We start from the raw sequence: 16,994 nt of genomic DNA, 5'->3' as shown, positions 1-16,994 counted from the left end.
AAGTGAAATTTGAATATATATCTACAAAAGGCCAAAATACAATCTAATACATTAAGTTTTGTAATAAAGAGTTTCATATCGAAAACATATTAACTTGAAAGTACTTTATGTATTTATAAAAACCCACGTCCTACAATACAATCCTCTTCTAATCTGCCGACAAACGTCTCTATTCCATCATCTGAGGTCTGTAAAATAAATTGTACGTAGTTACCCAACCTACTTTGTAAGAGCGCCCAGTATATTGACGTTACATTGTTTGGACTTTCTAAGACCATTATGTCCGATTGAGCGCTAACTGGAGTATAATATTTAAATCCCATTGTAAGATGGCAATTCATATTCTATTACTTTCTCTTCAGCTTTCAGCACTGTAGAGAAGCGGCAGGGGGATAAAGAATGGCCAACTGTTCCTCTCATAGTAACAAATGTACTAATATGTGCTAGTTTAAACTTGATCTATCTGTGAATCAGTGATCCATGAAAAGTGGGGGTTAATCAGGGTGTTCACTAAACAAAAGCTGATAGGGTAGCAGAGACGCTACTTGCAGACTCACATCTGTGCAGTTTTAGGGCTCCTATTTATTTTCAATGGGTTCATGCAAAAAAAAAAAACAAAAAAAAAATCCAAGTTCTTTGAAATATATTACATTCAAGTACATACATTAATCACCGGAGGAGGAGAAGCAGTTTAATCTAAACGCAACTAATACATTTTAGCTGTCATTTGCCATTGTAGCTACAGATAAACTGTACACGTTAATCATAAGCCACCATAGTTAATAAGTAACATAAAGAATATCATAAACGGTTATAGCAACATTCGCTCTTGTGAAGTCGAGATACAAAATATCAACTCTGATCTGAAAGCTGAATTTTGATTTGATTTTTTCTTTTTAGCTTTCCTAATAGCTTTTACATACTTAATCACTTCAAAAAAGCCAGAAATATAAAGCACAAAACAATAAAAATAGTAATAAGATTTAATAATAATACGTTTTTTTTATCTAGTTTATAAATTTGTGTAATAAAATGGATAAATGAAGGTACCTGGCTATATACAGGTGCTTCTCACTAAATTAGAATATCATCAAAAAGTTAATTTCAGTTCTTCAATACAAAAAGTGAAACTCATATATTATATAGAGTCATTACAAACAGAGGGATCTATTTCAAGTGTTTATTTCTGTTAATGTTGATGATTATGGCTTTCAGCCAATGAAAACACAAAATCATCATCTCAGTAAATTAGAATAATTAACAAAAAACACCTGCAAAGGCTTCCTAAGTGTTTAAAAAGGTCCCTTATTCTGTTTCAGTAGGCTCCACAATCATGGGGAAGACTGCTGACTTGACAGATGTCCAGAAGGCAGTCATTGACACACTCCACAATGTCCCAGAGTTCCAATTTTCATTTGGAAATCTAAAATACATTGTCACATATGAAGCAGATGAGCACAAGATCCGCTTCTGTTTTCTTGTGCAACAGTGAAAACGGACAAAACGGATCCTACAGTTTCCTACATAGGATAGCTGGTCATTAGTGATGAGCGAACATGCTAGTTACTCGAGATTTCCGAGCATGCTCGGGTGTTTTCCAAGTATCTTCAGCGTGCTCGGGTGTTATGTTTTAATCACTCCGTGCTAATGATTTGCGACCGTTTGACAGCTTTAATACATGTGAGGAATGGGTGTTTCTAAGGCATTCCTCACAAGCATTAAAGCTATCAAACAGTTGCAAATTATGAACATGGAGTGACTAAAACATAACACCCGAGCATGCTGAAGAGACTCGGCGAGCACCTGAGCATGCTCGCCGAAAGGGATAGCAGAACATACTCGCTCATTACTACCGGTCATCACTTGCTAATCACTGAGGAAACCAGCCAATCGAGAGAACAGGATTCTGTAATGCTCTGAATGAAGCAGCAGCCCAGCATGTGCACCACTGCATTATTCATTGTCAATAGGACATCAAGGGAAAGCTGAGTATAGCATTCGGCAAGTAAAAGAGTGGTAGTGTGCATGTTTGACTGATGCTCCATTCAAGTGGTGAACTTCGGAGATTCGTTTTCAGGACTGGTGGGGTCTGAAAGGTGGGACCCTCAGCGATCAGCTATTATCTAGTATTCTTTCTATAGGTAACCTCAGCAAACAGTAATTATCTACTGTATCCTAACTTACTACAACCCCTTTACCTTTTTATTCTAATCCACATGGTTTTCACTGACATTATACATACAGAATCCTGGGAAGCCACATTTCAGACATTAATGGTGTCCTCTCTTGTAGGCAGGGTATTAAATAAAATATCAAAGATAGAAACCTTTCCAAGGCATAAAATCTATGGCTCGCCCTGTTACGAAGTAATAAAGAGTAATTTTGGTGCCTCTGATCCAGCTCTCTTAGCCTCTCGGGACAGTGATTCAACTACAGCTAAGAAGCTTAGAAACAATAAAGCTTATCTAACCAAAGAAAAAAAGCATTTTATTTCCTATTGTTAGTGCCACAAGGGCATTACATCTGAGCACAGACTATTATTACTCATAGGCTTTTTCTTTTTTTAATGTCTTAATGATAAAGTGCAAAAAAGAGAATGAAAGAGAATATAAACTCTTACAGACAAGATCTCGCTATACAATTGTAGTAAAAAAAAAACGCAAATGTTAAAGGATAGATAAAACTCAATACAATTCTTCCTTTAAAGAGTACAGCACCTCTTTTAATTTCTGGTGACTTTGCAGAATAAGCTGTTGTGCGTGTACATGAGAAAAATAAAAACATTATTTATAGATAATTTATGATTTGTATTCTTCATTTTTCACCAGTTTCCCCCTCTGTAGCCTCTATATAGAATTGTTGAATAGCTACAATGATGTTTTCAATACACATTGTACAGACGAATGAGGGATGCAAGCACATGGTTAGGAGAAGCAACAGCATAAAGGACATTACACAGGAGTACTGAGCAGTGAAGCTGTGAATCCAGAACTGGGATGAAATAAACACTTACTAGAAAGCTGGAGCAGGGGTTTGTGTGCGTTTGTGCATCCCTCTCGCACTCTGCTTCCTCCCTTATTCGTAACCTTTTATTGGTGGCTATTGGTGGTTTCCTGCTTATGACTTGGCCTGTGATATGCTAATTAGAGGGTGACTAGTCATGGGGGTGTTGCTCTCCCCAGACTAATTGTGCCACTAATCATGTTAGCACCATGAGTGTCATGATTTGCAAGCGCGGCATCATCACCAACTTTGCAATTCTACGCCTCTTTGACAATGCAAAGTGAAGCCGGGTGTATGTTCCCCAGCTTAATAAGTGCACGTGTTCAGAGATGGAGGGGTGATACAGGACACAGCCGTTACCGCTGGTTCTTTGTAAATCTTGCACTTGGCTGTGTCCTTCATTTCGGCTGATTCCATGTGAATGCGCAGTGCGCCAATGAAGCCAGGGTGCGTACACCCGGCTTATGTTTCATTGTCAGGGAGGCAAAGATTTCCAAGGAGCCGTCATTAAAGTTATAAAAATTATTTTCTGGTGATAGACAAAGCAATAAGCCACCAAAGTGGGCTTGTTTAAAAGTATACTAAGGGCTGAATAAAGACATGGGGCAGTTTGGGGGTCGGGGAAGCTAACAGGTTGTCTTTAAAGAGGCAGAGGGAAGGGTAGATACCTTAAAAGTGAAGAATGCAGCATATTTCTCTGATAAGATCTGTTTATTTATTTTACTCACATAGCGCCATTAATTCATCAGCGGTTTACAGACATTTCATATTCGCTGGCAATATTAATTTACGTAAAGTTCATTGAAACAGTGTCTATGTATAGTGTGAAAGCTCTCCATGATGTATCATCTGGGCATCCCCACTGTGGAGGACTGAGGATTGCAGGGTATCTTTTTGTTAAGTCTAGAATTGGTCTTTCACAGATAAAAGGGGTTTTATTAAAGGGGTATTCCAGTTACAACAGGTTTTTATCAACTATTCACAGAATAGGTGATATCTTTTAGATCAGTGAGGATTAACTACTGATACCCCCACTGTCCGCTAGAATGGTACACTTTTGCTTAACCGCCATGTGGGACTATCGGATATTGCTCGGCTTTGTCCATCAGTTCCATAGAGAATGAATGGAGCAGCACAGGATCATGTGCAGTGCCACTATATTCTGATGGAGACAAAAGGGACCCGAAATAATTCTATCCAATCCCTTGGTTAGTGATAACTTATTGTAACCAGAATATTTGTATAAGGTAAAGTAGACCCTGATTAGGGACCTCCACCCCACCTCTACCTTGGGACCTTGGGACACTCTTAAAGAAAATACATCAAAGGTTTGTTTTAAGCAGAAAATCATCTTAATTAGTGATTCAGAAGTGCTTCCTTTTGTCTTTTCATTGTAAGCTGAGCTGCCCCACACCTCTACACACCATTACCAATCTAAAGATTCATTGAGGCACAGGATCACTGCAACTTATCTTCACAGGTGTTCTTGAGTTGATCCATCATCGTCACTCATGAGTTCTTACCAATGTCCCATAAAATATGACCCATCCTGTATTTTTACTAATTAGATTGGTACCAGTTGTAAACTAGGGCCTTAGCTAGACTTCCTCCTGGCTCCCATTCTCCTTGGGTACAAGACCATAGCTAGGAGAAGTTTCAATGAAGCCTTGGTTGAGCATGAGACCTGCCACTCTTTTAACCACTTCGCACCAGAGCCTGTTTTTGCCTTCGTGACTGGGCCAATTTTTTCAATTCTGACCACTGTCACTTTATGAGGTAATTACTCTGGAACGCTTCAACGGAGTCCCCTGATTCTGAGCCCCTGATTCTGAGATTGTTTTTTCGTGACATATTGTACTTCATGATAGTGGTAAAATTTCTTCGATCTGACTTGCGTTTATTTGTGAAAAAATCGGAAATTTGGCGAAAATTTTGAACATTTTGCAATTTTCAAACTTTGAATTTTCATGCCCTTAAATCAGAGAGATATGTCACACAAAATAGTTAATAAATAACATTTCTCACATGTCTACTTCACATCAGCACAATTTTGGAACCAAAATTTTTTTTGTTAGGAAGCTATAAGGGTTAAAAGTTGACCAGCGATTTCTCATTTTTACAACAAAATTTACAAAAACATTTTTTTAGGGACCACATCTTATTTGAAGTGACTTTGAGGGGCCTTTATGACAGAAAATACCCAAAATTGACACCATTATAAAAACTGCACCCCTCAAGGTGCTCAAAACCACATTCAAGAAGTTTATTAACCCTTCAGGTGCTTCACGGGAATTTTTGGAATGTGGAAGAAAACAATGAACATTTAACTTTTTTTCACAAAACTGCTACTTTAACCTCAAATTTTTAATTTTCACAAGGGCAGCCAGAAAAAATGGACCCCAAAATGTGTTGTGCAATTTCTCCTGAGCACGCTGATACCCCATATGTGGTGCAAAACCATTGTTTGGGCGCACGGCATGGCTCGGAAGGTAAGGAGCGCCATTTGACTTTTGGAATGGAAATTTGGCTGGAATCGATAGCGGACGCCATGTTGCATTTGGAGAGCCCCTGAGGTGCCTAAACAGAGGAAACCCCCAACAAGTGACCGAATTTTACAATCTACTCCTCTGTATAAATTAATCTAGTGGTGGGAAAATAAGTAGATAGGTAAATGGTCACTAAACCCATAGATGAATTCCCAGAGAGGTGTCATTTCCAAAATGGGGTCACTTCAGGGGGGATTCTGCTGTTCTGGCACTTTTCAGAGGCGCTAAGTACCAGAACTAAAGAATCCCCCCTGAAGTGACCCCATTTTGGAAATTACACCCCTCTGGGAATTCATCTATGGGTTTAGTGACCCTTTTAACTCAATGGATGATTTCCAGAAACAAGCACGCAATGGAAGGTTTAGATTCTGGAGAACCCCCCCCCCTACCCCTGGAAATTAAGTGAGCTCTTCTCGAATGTGTCATTCACTAAATGAACCAAATGTTTGAATGACAAATTGGGATACATTTTTACAGTTTAAAAACGTGGTTCTGTGTGGAAGATTTTAAAGCAGTCAGTGACGCATAAGGCTGGCAATGATGGGCATTGTGGGCAATAGTAGCGGGTATCACGCCTCATTCCTCTCTTAGTACATACAAGACATCTTTTCTGGGGGTTCCTTCTTGTTTCCGTTGCTGGAATAAGTGCAATAAAATGTCGCTCAGTGAGTCTTTTCACATCCTCAGATTCTAATGGATGAGCGGGGCTAACACTTTGAAAAACAAGATTTTCAATTACCTTTTTTGATAACCAAGAAAAGGATCTGAATTTCCTGCTTTTTTGTACAACACAAAAGAATTGTATGTGGCCACCTGAAACAAATAAATAACCAACTTTTTATACCAGGTATAGGACTTTCTTAATACCTGGTATGGCTGTAGAACCTGGTCTGCAAGGTCCACACCCCCCATGTGTTTGTTGTAGTCAATGACTGACACAGGTTTTTGCTTCGGAGTGGTGGATCCTAGTTCTACAGTGGCCCTTGTGGCATCTGTGTGGATCGAGCTGAGGACAAAAATATCCCTCTTATCCCTATACTTCAGGGCAAGCAGCTCTCCATTGCGTACAGCCCCTGACTGCCCTTTTTGAAACTTTTGGTTGACCAATGGTTGTGGAAACCCCTGACGGTTTTTACGAATGGTCCCACAAGCTCCGATGTTGTGTTCAACCAGACTTTTAAATAGGGGTATGCTGGTGTAATAAATGTCCACATATAGATTGTAGCCTTTTTGAAAAAATGGACTTATCAGCTCGCAGACAATTTTTCCAGATGTCCCCAGATAAGTAGGGCATCCTGGTGGGTTTAGTTGGCTATCTTTCCCCTCATATATGCGAAAAGCGGATGTGTATCCGGTTGAACTTTCGCACATTTTATAGAGCTTTATTCCAAACCTTGCCCTTTTAGATGGGATAAATTGCTTGAGGTGCAGTCTTCCTTTGAATTTTACAAGGGACTCATCTATAGAAATATTTTGTGTTGGGGTGTAGAGCCTTAAGAATTTTTCTGACAAATTTTCAATGATGGGTCTAATTTTATATAACCTGTCATGTTCTGGGGCATTTCTGGGCAGGCATTGACTATTGTCGTTAAAATGCCAAAACCGCATGAGCATTTCATAATGGGTCCTAGTAAGAATGACTGAAAACATAGGGGTGGCTTGAACAGGGTGGTTGGACCAGTAGGATCGAATGCTCGGTTTTTTAACAAGCCCCATGGCAAATATAAGTCCTAAAATTTTTTTTATTTCCGGGACATTAGTTGGTGTTCATAAATTTGCCCTAGCATAGTAAGATCGGGGATTCTGGCTTATGAATTGGGATGCATATAAATTTGTTTGCACGACAATATGCTCTAGCAAGCTGTCTGTAAAAAAACAAATTAAAAAAATGAATTGGTCCAAAATCTTCCACCTCCACATTTATACCAGGAATGGCGTTGAAATCAGGGCTGAATGGAGCAGCCGAATCCGAAGCCTCCCATCTGGGAAATGCTAGATCATGTGGCAAAGCCCCTTGTACACTGACGTGCGCCAATTCACTAGTAGCAGGGACAGCGCTTGTACTGGGCAGTGTTCCCTGATTTGGAGACGTTTCTCCAGTAGCGCTATTTGCCCCTATTCCTGTACTGGTCCTTGGGCTTGAGGATGGACCAGAATCACTGCTCATTTCTGAGCTCTCAGTGTCGCTGCTACTAAAGCCCTCAAAATCCACATCTCCATCTGAGATTGCACTGTCATCACTATCAGAACATAGCAGGGCATACACCTCCTCTGCGGTATAAGTCTGACGGGCCATTTTATTTTTATATTTTTTGACTGGACTGAACGGACCGGACTGAACGGACGGGACTGGACTGGACTGATCGGACTGGACTGACCGGACTGGACTGATCTGACAGGACTGACAGGACTGACTGACAGGACTGACTGACTGACTGACAGGACTGACTGATCTGACAGGACTGACTGACTCGAATGACTGATCTGATAGGACTGACTGATCTGACAGGACTGACTGACTGACAGGACTGACTGATCTGACAGGACTGACTAATCTGACAGGACTGACTAATCTGACAGGACTGACTGATCTGACAGGACTGACTAACCCTAACCTAACTCTTACTTTCTATTTTGATTTTTTTTTTTTCACTTTTACAGTGGCAAGGCTGACAGCTCTTGTCACACTGTTTCTCCTCTGCTCTCTCACTGAGATCCGAGGAGAAACAGTGTATTTATCAGGCAGATCGCCCGGGAAAGTTTGTTGCTAAAACAAACTTCCCTAGTGATCTCTCTGATTGGCTGGTGTGACGCTGACATCATCGAGACCTGAGCCAATCAGGTCTCGATGATGTCAGAGGTCACAGCACCGGGATCCCCTCGCTGCTAAGGTATGTGGGGGTTCCGATCGCCGACCACCGGCTGTCACTATCTTTTAAATGCCGCGATCGCTATGGATCGCGGCATCTAGAAGATAGGAACAGGTTAACATCATGGGGACCTGATCCAATCAGGTACCCATGATGCCACATGTCAGAGCTATCGCTCTGAACCGGTACCGCAGCACTTGCAGGACCCTGGGGGTCCTGAGCGCTGCGGGACCACCCACCGTTTTTAAACGTCGGCGCTGCACAGAGCCCAGGCAGCGCCGACGTTTATGTACAGTGGGCGGTCGGGAACCGGTTAAGGTCTATAAAACTGGTAGAAACAATCAAACATTTTGGAGGTCGGTGTAAGACCTAGCGATTGAACCCCACTGATGTAGCATTTATTTGCTATCAAATTTATATTTTTGAAAGTGCACAAAATTTATAAAGCATGCGCCACATTTCTGGGGAGCAAAGTATAAGGCAGAGTTGGGAACAATGTCTAACGTCCAACAAGTTGCTTCAAGCTTAATGTACCATTTGATAAATATGGTACTATCCAATATTGTGTGAAAAATCCTTACATTTTAAAGAAGCAAAATATATATATATTATATCCAAGGGGGCACATGAACAAGGCTGCATAATATATTACTGAAATCTGGTCATTCCTTTTTGGTTAAAGGACAACCACTACGACTTAGTGAACACAAGTCTAATTATGCTGTCAATTCGTTAATCCCTCGACTAGAAAGTATTTAAAGGGAGCACATGGAAGACAAAAAGAGCAAATGGCCAAACACTTCATGTCAGTTATACCAGCTGTGACATCACTGGCCACGCTTCTGTCCGTAATAAAATAATTCAATTATTTTCTTTGTTAAAAAGGAGGACATGTCAATGAACGAAGCTTAATGACCTGCACATGCACCATTTTAATCGGCTTGTTGAAAGGCGAATGCATAGATAATCCCATACAGATTTTTAATTGTTATCTTCTTCAGAGTACCATACTGGCGGAACACAGAGCATCATACAAAGGCCAATATAGAAGACCTTTCTCTATGGACAACGCACACATCTTTTTTTTATCTTGTTATATCGATAAATCATGAAACACTGATGATTGAGTTCCGAATGCTGGAAACCCATTGCTCCTAAGATTAATTTCAGTCCAGGATACATCACTAAAATTAAAATCCTTTAAAGGGAATCTGTCATTGGGATCAATCCTCTTGGGGTATGGTCATAGGAAGCTGAGTAAAATATGATACCTTGATATTTGTGATCTAATGACTTATTCCAGATAAATCTACCTTGTTCTTAATATGTACCGTAAATGAGCTGTTATGATCTTTATGTCGCATATAGATCTCTGAGAATCTACCTCCAGAGCTGAATTTAAAGCAGGGCTGTGGAGTCGGTAAGCCAAATCTCTGACTCCAACTTAGACTCTGACTCCTCAATTTCCATGACACCGACTTCAACTCAGACTCAGACTCCCTCATGTTAGAACCTTGCTCTTAGGTTTTTTGTATTGCTGGTCACATGACCTTGTTGGCCTATTTAGTCCTGCTCCGCCCTTCTGGCTTTGCTGGACTTCATTGTATTACTACTCTTTAGCTAGCCGGTGCTCAGTATCTAACTCTGTTAGTTTGCTTGGTCTTCGGACCTCTTTTGTTCTATATATATTATTTGTTCGTCTGTCTGCTACTATTTCTGTTAGGAGGTGTCCATTTTGCTCCCAGTCCCTAGTACTTGTAGGGATTCCTTCCCCACATCTATAGGTCTCCGTACAGACTAGCTGAGGACTTTAGCAGGTCTGATCGCAGGATCAGGTCCCCTGTTACATCGTAGGGATCAAGCTGAGTTCTATCGTAGGGACAGATCTCCTCTCTTTCCTTAGCTCTGGTAGCAGAACATAACACCTCATACATGGCTCATGTTTAAGTGATCAATTTACTGTAGCACAGATTCATCTCATCTAAAAGTCTAGACCCTTAGATCAGGAATAGGACAGACATTTATAGGACATTTCCTAACTTTCCCAAATTCTTATGAAAAAAATATTCCCCACAAACTGCATTGAACTACTATACCCAATTTACTATATATTTTAGGATTTGGAGTCGGTCTATTTTATACCGACTCCGATTCCGACTCCACCAAAATGAATACCGATTCTGACTCCACGACTCCGACTCCAACTCCACAGCCCTGATTTATAGCACCATTCCAGTGTTTTTTTATTGCAGCTATGGAGTGATGCTGTTAATGTAAAGCCCCTGAACTTAGTCTTATACTTACTATCTGATGTTATCAGCTCCGCTCTCATCAGTCTCCAGCAGTTTGTCACTTGCCGGATCGCTGCAATGTTTGCTGGAGCGAACCAGAGATCACTTTTTTTCAATGCAAGTCTATGAGAGCTTCATTCTGGATCTCATAGACTTGCATTGAATGCCGGAGTGGTGCCATAAAGAGCTGAAGATGGCAGGTGGGAAGTATAAAGTTAGGTACAGGGTCTTAAGTTATAAGCACTGCTGCAATAAAAAAAAAAATGGAGTGGTGTTTTAAATTAAAGGGGGCGTTACCAGTCGGAGCCATGTAGATTAGGAAAGGTCAGTCATTACATGTTTCACACTGGTAATTTCCTCTTTTATTTGATAGATAAGCTCTGGAGGCAGATTCTCAGGGAGATATATGTCCCGTTCATAGATTTTAACAGCTCGTTTACATATTAAGAAAAAATTGGATTTCTCTGGAATAAGACATCAGATTACAAATATCAAGGTATCACTTAACTCAATTTTTTATTTCTTGCATGCCCATAGAGATGGTTAGGTGGATTTTTCCTGATAGATTCCCTTTAAAAGAAATAAAACATTCTCGGATTTTGATAACTTCTGTGTAATTTAAGGGGGTGTTATTAAGCCTATTCAATTATTCCAAACGCTACTAATACTAGTTTAATTTCAGAGTCCTGGAGATCCCAACAGCTGGAACCCAGCAATCAATGGGCCATGAAAGAAACTATCAATAGGTCGTGAAATATTATAATTGGAAAACTAGTTTAAAACAATTTTCAAAACTGTTTTCTTTTTAGCTTCCCAAGGATCTCTTCTGATGACCGGCACATCTAGAGGTTTACATTTATTATCTCTACACTTCATAAAAGTGAGCCACCTTTGTGCCTTCAGGAACGAGATGATTTTATGGTCAAAATTATTCCTCACCAAATTTTATGCTGTAATATTCCAATAATTTAATAATTAACAACCCAAAACCCGTAATTACTGTATGCAGAAAATGCTTCCGATGTTAAGAATATATAGTACTTGTTTCCTTTTATGTGGTGGAATGATGTTTGGGGTTCCTTCAGGTACCAGGGTCCAGGTATGACCTGAGCTTCTTCACCCTCTGTTGTCACAAACCTTTTCAGGTCATGTTTTTATCTTAAAACAGACTAAAGGGCGACATCACACACTTTCTTTTTTTGCTTTTTTAAATTCAGTGCATTTAATGGTTTGTCCTCGTTCACATTTTAATCTGTTGATAAACCACCAGTTTGCATACTAGCAACTTTCGAAATCACTTACATCAGTGTTAATGTCCAGTTTTGGCGATATAGACATGGATGGAACATGTATGCATTATAGTCTATTGGTCTGTTCCCTTTTTTTTATGGTATTGATTATTCCCCCCAAAAAAATAAAAAGACATCCAATTTTGATCCAATTCGAGGATCAAAATCACCCACTCAAGTAGATTTGTCCATTAAGAAAAAACAGCTTGCAGACACAATATATGTGTCATCTAGGTGCTGTCCATTCTTTACATTAACCAAGTAGGAGAAGCTAGGATTTTATTTTTTAACTGTTGGTAAAAGCAGACGCACAGACTGAAAAGTGGATGAAAAACATTTATGAAAATCAATTTGTTTTTCTCAGATGCAAAAAAAAAAATCAATGAGGAAAACCGGCTTTAGAGATAGTAGTAGGGAGGTTAGAGGGGATTTATATGAATCACCACAGCATGGAGAGAGTAAATATAGGAAGGCAGAGAAAACAGGCTGTAGAAAGAGAAGGGAGTACATGAAAAAAGTTAAGCGGATTATAGAAGCTGTACTGGTATATACAGTACCTATTAACAATTTCAACATCCCGGATACACACAAACTTCACATCCAGCCTGTATTCCTGAGATGGACATTCCCACCAGAACAAATCTGAAACTTGGCTATAAACTGCATATGAGGGGGTCTAAAAATTAATGAGGAATGAAGATTGCAGCCTGAAACTCAGTTCTATTATATGCGCTAATGGTGATTACAAAGATATGTAAAAATAATGTTTTCCATGTCAAAAGTGTCTATAGCTTTTAAGTAGAGTTGAGCAAATCAATTTGATGTGAATTGAATTGGAGTCCAATTTTTAGAAATTTGCAAAGCTTGGCGAATTTGATCAATTTGTGATTCGCTATTTTAAGTATTGCAAAAGATTTCATCAGCCAGAGAAGGATCACATGACCACAGGCAGGCTTCGCCATAATACCTTGCAGCTGTCTCATGACATGGTATAGCAAAGCAAATCGGGAATGAAAGTCACAGCCTGTTTAAAAGCAGAAGCAGGAAATGCAGCAGTCATTTTATGGTGAAAGGTAAAACTGCAGTGTAATTGGATGTGAGTTCCACCAAGTCAGTTTTTGACAGATAAGAAGAGAAAGTCTCAAAGAGAAAATGACAACTGATACATGCTGCCCAGTCCACGGGCAGCATGTATCAGAGACTTACTATATGATTTTAGCCATGTATGTTTGACTTTGAAACACTGCAGCATTTCAAAGAAAAACATACTTTAAAAGCTGACAGGGACTTAGCCTCACAGGAGAATTGTCGGAAAGGCTGCTCACAAACCGTTTCTCCCCACCCGCTCTCCTTGACTGACAGGTCTTTTCCTGCATACATGTATGGGGAGACACCTGTCAGTCAATGGATGTGGGCGGGAAGAAACTGCAGAGTACCCGCCTGTCTAACTAGTCTCCCATGCGGATTGGTTCTCAGTGGCTTTTAAAACATGTTTTTCTCTGAAACGCCGCAACGTTTCAGAGTCAAACATACATGGCTGTGATACTACAGGCAGTGCCAGAAATCAGCTGTCAGGTTTCCTTTAAAACACTGAAAAAACTGCATGGTTTAGGTTGCTTTCACATATTTTGACTGTGCTGCATTTTGCGGGTTTTTTTACGTAATCGCATCAAAATTGCATAGTTTGGCATGCAATTTTTTAAAATCATAGCAAAAATATTGTGAGATTCTACTATGTTTGTGGCAAAAAACAACACAAAGCGGTCGCAACCTGTGAATGCAGTCTAAAGCAAAGCACAGCAGTGAAGAAGATTAGAAAGAAAAGAGTTTAATATAATTAGTATAATAAGTATTTTTCAGAGTAACTGACACCTTTGGAGAACTTTCCATTTGTGGAAAATCAAATTTTTTGTGAAAAGTCATCAATTCTTGCAAATTCGAATTTGCACCTCCAACCAGGGGCGTAACTATAATAGGTGCAGAGGTTGCAATCGCACCTCGGCCCTGGAGCCTACAGGGTCCCAAAAGTCTTTCTGGCCTATATGAAAAGACCAATACTATAAAAGACTTGCGATAATTGGGGGCCCCATTGGAGCTTTTGCACTGGGGCTCATGAGCTTCAAGTTACACCACTGCCTCCAACTAATGTTAATAATAGGAAATCCCTTTCAAGAGGCTGAAATTGTATCACAAGACGATAGAAACATGTCTCCATAAGGCTGAGGCTAAATGCCAACTTTGACTCTGACGTAGGTCACGCAGACAAAGTTCGGTATGTGCCGCTGCTACTTCACAGCATAATGCAAGTACTGTAAATTGTGACCCCTAAGGTGCTGCAACAAGCAAGTCTCAAAAAATCTGACTGCGTCTGAGTTTTTGCAACTTGCTTATAGCGGTACCCTAGAGGTCTCAATGTTATTCCAGCCATCTGCATCCCGCTGCCATATAGCAGTGATACATATCGATCTTTGGCCATGTAACCTATATCACAGCCAAAGTCAATATTTAGCCCCAGCCTAATGGAGACATGTGTGTAACATCTACTGGAGCTGTGTCTTGGCCAAAGTCGTCATATAGTCCAGAAAGAAAGTAATTCCCGCCACTCACGTGTTCAGTGAATAATTGCTCTTTTATTTCATTGCTAATTCCAATGAACGTTTCAGCCTGTCCCAGGCTTGTTGAAAAAGGCTTGGGATAGGCTGAAACGTCCATTGGAATTAGCAATGAAATAAAAGAGTAATTATTCACTGAACACGTGAGTGCCAGGAGTTACTTTCTTTCTGAATATTCTACTCCACGAGCACCAAGCCAACAGAGTGCCGATCCACCATCTCTGTGGCCATATAGTCCAAGCCTAAGCCAGCACAAAATGACATGTGGTATCGTTTTTGTCCACACACAGTGTTGCACCATGATTGCAGCAATGTCTCTACTAATTCATAATGGAGTTACAGGTTTTCTTCCAAAAAGTTTCGAGTAAATGACTTTGATTAATATTCTCTCCCTTTACAGATCAAGCAATTTGTATATCAAAAGCATGCCATCAACCAGGCAAAGCAGAACAGATGCGAAATTATAAATTGCCCTGGAGACTACGCAGCAAGTATTTGCTTAGGTAAATCTGACCCCATTACAGACTGACACTGATATTGGTCTGCGGTAACTAAGCAGTGCTATCTAAAGAAGACAAATTATTGCCGCTCCATTTACATGGCTTAGAATAGATAGTTCTGTAGCACTATACATATGTTATTAAGGTTAGGTCAATATGCAACCTCAACACAGCTATGAAAACCCCAAGGCAAACCATGTGAATACTAGTATACAAGCTCTCCAGAGAAAAACGTATATTTTTTTACCCGACACAATATACCCCCCCATTTTAATAAAAGGTCCAGCTACATTGTGCTTGATACCTCAGCAGAACATAAAAAGCCAACATTGACTTGCTGCATATTGAACACAATGTTGGTGGAAAGCTTCATGATGCCTTCGGTGATCATTGGCTCGCTTCACTGGACACAATTCTATGATTGGTTAAATCATGGTTTTCCATCGTTTGCATTCCAGAGACAGCAGCTTTCACTGACTATGTGGTTTAGGACAATGCTTTACCCTGTTACTTAAAGAGGACCTTTCACCAAATTTTTCACGTTGAACTGGATACCGGATGTAAAAGAGACTGTGAAGCGAAATAAAAGTTTATTTTTTGTTTATCTTGCCTCTCTCCGTTGGAGATATTAGCAATAAAATGTTTGGCACCTAATAAGTTCATTTTAGTTAAGTCCAAGTGGGTGTTATTAGCAGAGATGGGTGGATCAATCCACAGAGGATCGAGCTTGCAGTGAATTTCCTGAAATTCACGATTTTACGTGAATTCGAATGTTTTGAGGTTTGATTCTCTGGGGGAGGAATCGGCATGTGACCCCACATCTCTTCTAATTCATGATGAGCTGCGGCGTCCCTTACGCAAGAAATTTTGCTCCAGTCTTTGTGACGGGGCACACACAGCCACTCTTCAGATGTGCCTGATTCATTAAGATTTGTGCACGTCTTAATGACTCAGTCTGACTCCAGCACACCCTCTCACTAAGACTGGTGTGAACAACTCCGATCCTGATGAATTGAGGGCACCATCTTCTAAACTCAGGAGAATCCCCTCAAGATTTTTAAACAGAGCCCGCTTGAAGAAGCGCCATCATTTTTTGCGACATTTGTAAAAACACTACGAAAGACGTCAGGACTGGAGTCTTCCATCTGACTTTTTTTGGGCTGCTCATAGACTTCTTTATTTAGATTTTTACATTTTCCATGAGGAAGACGCCAGGAGAATGGTCAAGACACTTCTTTTAACCGCTTGGTGTTTTTGGAAACCTGAATCAGTTAAAAGACAATTGAATGCCTGAACATATACTGTAAACAGTGAATCATTTTCACAAAGAAATGCATATGTTCATTCTTTTTAGCATTTTTAGGATACTTTTTAAAAGCGGACTATCCAAAAAAAGATGTTGTGTGCATATACCTTTATTTTTTGAGTGCCATCCCATTTCTTCTGCATTTGGATTTAACTCCTTCATGACCATGCGATTTTCTGTTATCAAGCTTTCATTTTTTCCTCTCATTCCAAAAGCCATAACTTTTTTATTTTTCAGTCCCCATAGCTATATGAGGGCTTGTTTATTGCAGGACAAGTTGTACTTTTAAATGACTTTATTCATTTTATCAAGTGATGCACTGGAAAGCAGGAAAAAAATGTCCAAGTGCGTTGAAACTGCAAACAAAGTGCAATTCTACAATTGTTTTTTGGGTTTTTTATTTACTATATTCACTATACGTAAATCTGACCTGGCAATATGATTTCCAGGTTACTATGAGTACGCAGATACCAAACATGTATACGTTTTTATTTTATTTAAATGATGAAAAAAAAAAAATCGGAAATTGGTAAGAAAAAAGTTTTGCTGATATCGCCTTTTTTTGAGACCCGTAGCA

General features: G+C 39.8%; 1 protein-coding gene across 1 annotated transcript in view; it reads right to left on the bottom strand.

Annotated features, from left to right (window-relative positions):
• Window positions 1–16,994, bottom strand: part of CERKL (CERK like autophagy regulator) — a 162,560-nt gene that overhangs the window by 92,662 nt on the left and 52,904 nt on the right. The gene's annotated exons all lie outside the window — the stretch shown is intronic.

This window comes from Phyllobates terribilis, unplaced genomic scaffold (assembly GCF_046119375.1).
Source record: "Phyllobates terribilis strain yellow unplaced genomic scaffold, ASM4611937v1 Scaffold_9__5_contigs__length_417890890, whole genome shotgun sequence".
Taxonomy (NCBI): Eukaryota; Metazoa; Chordata; class Amphibia; order Anura; family Dendrobatidae; genus Phyllobates; species Phyllobates terribilis.
The sequence above is the reverse complement of the archived record's forward strand: the minus strand, read 5'-3'. Positions and strand labels throughout refer to the sequence as shown.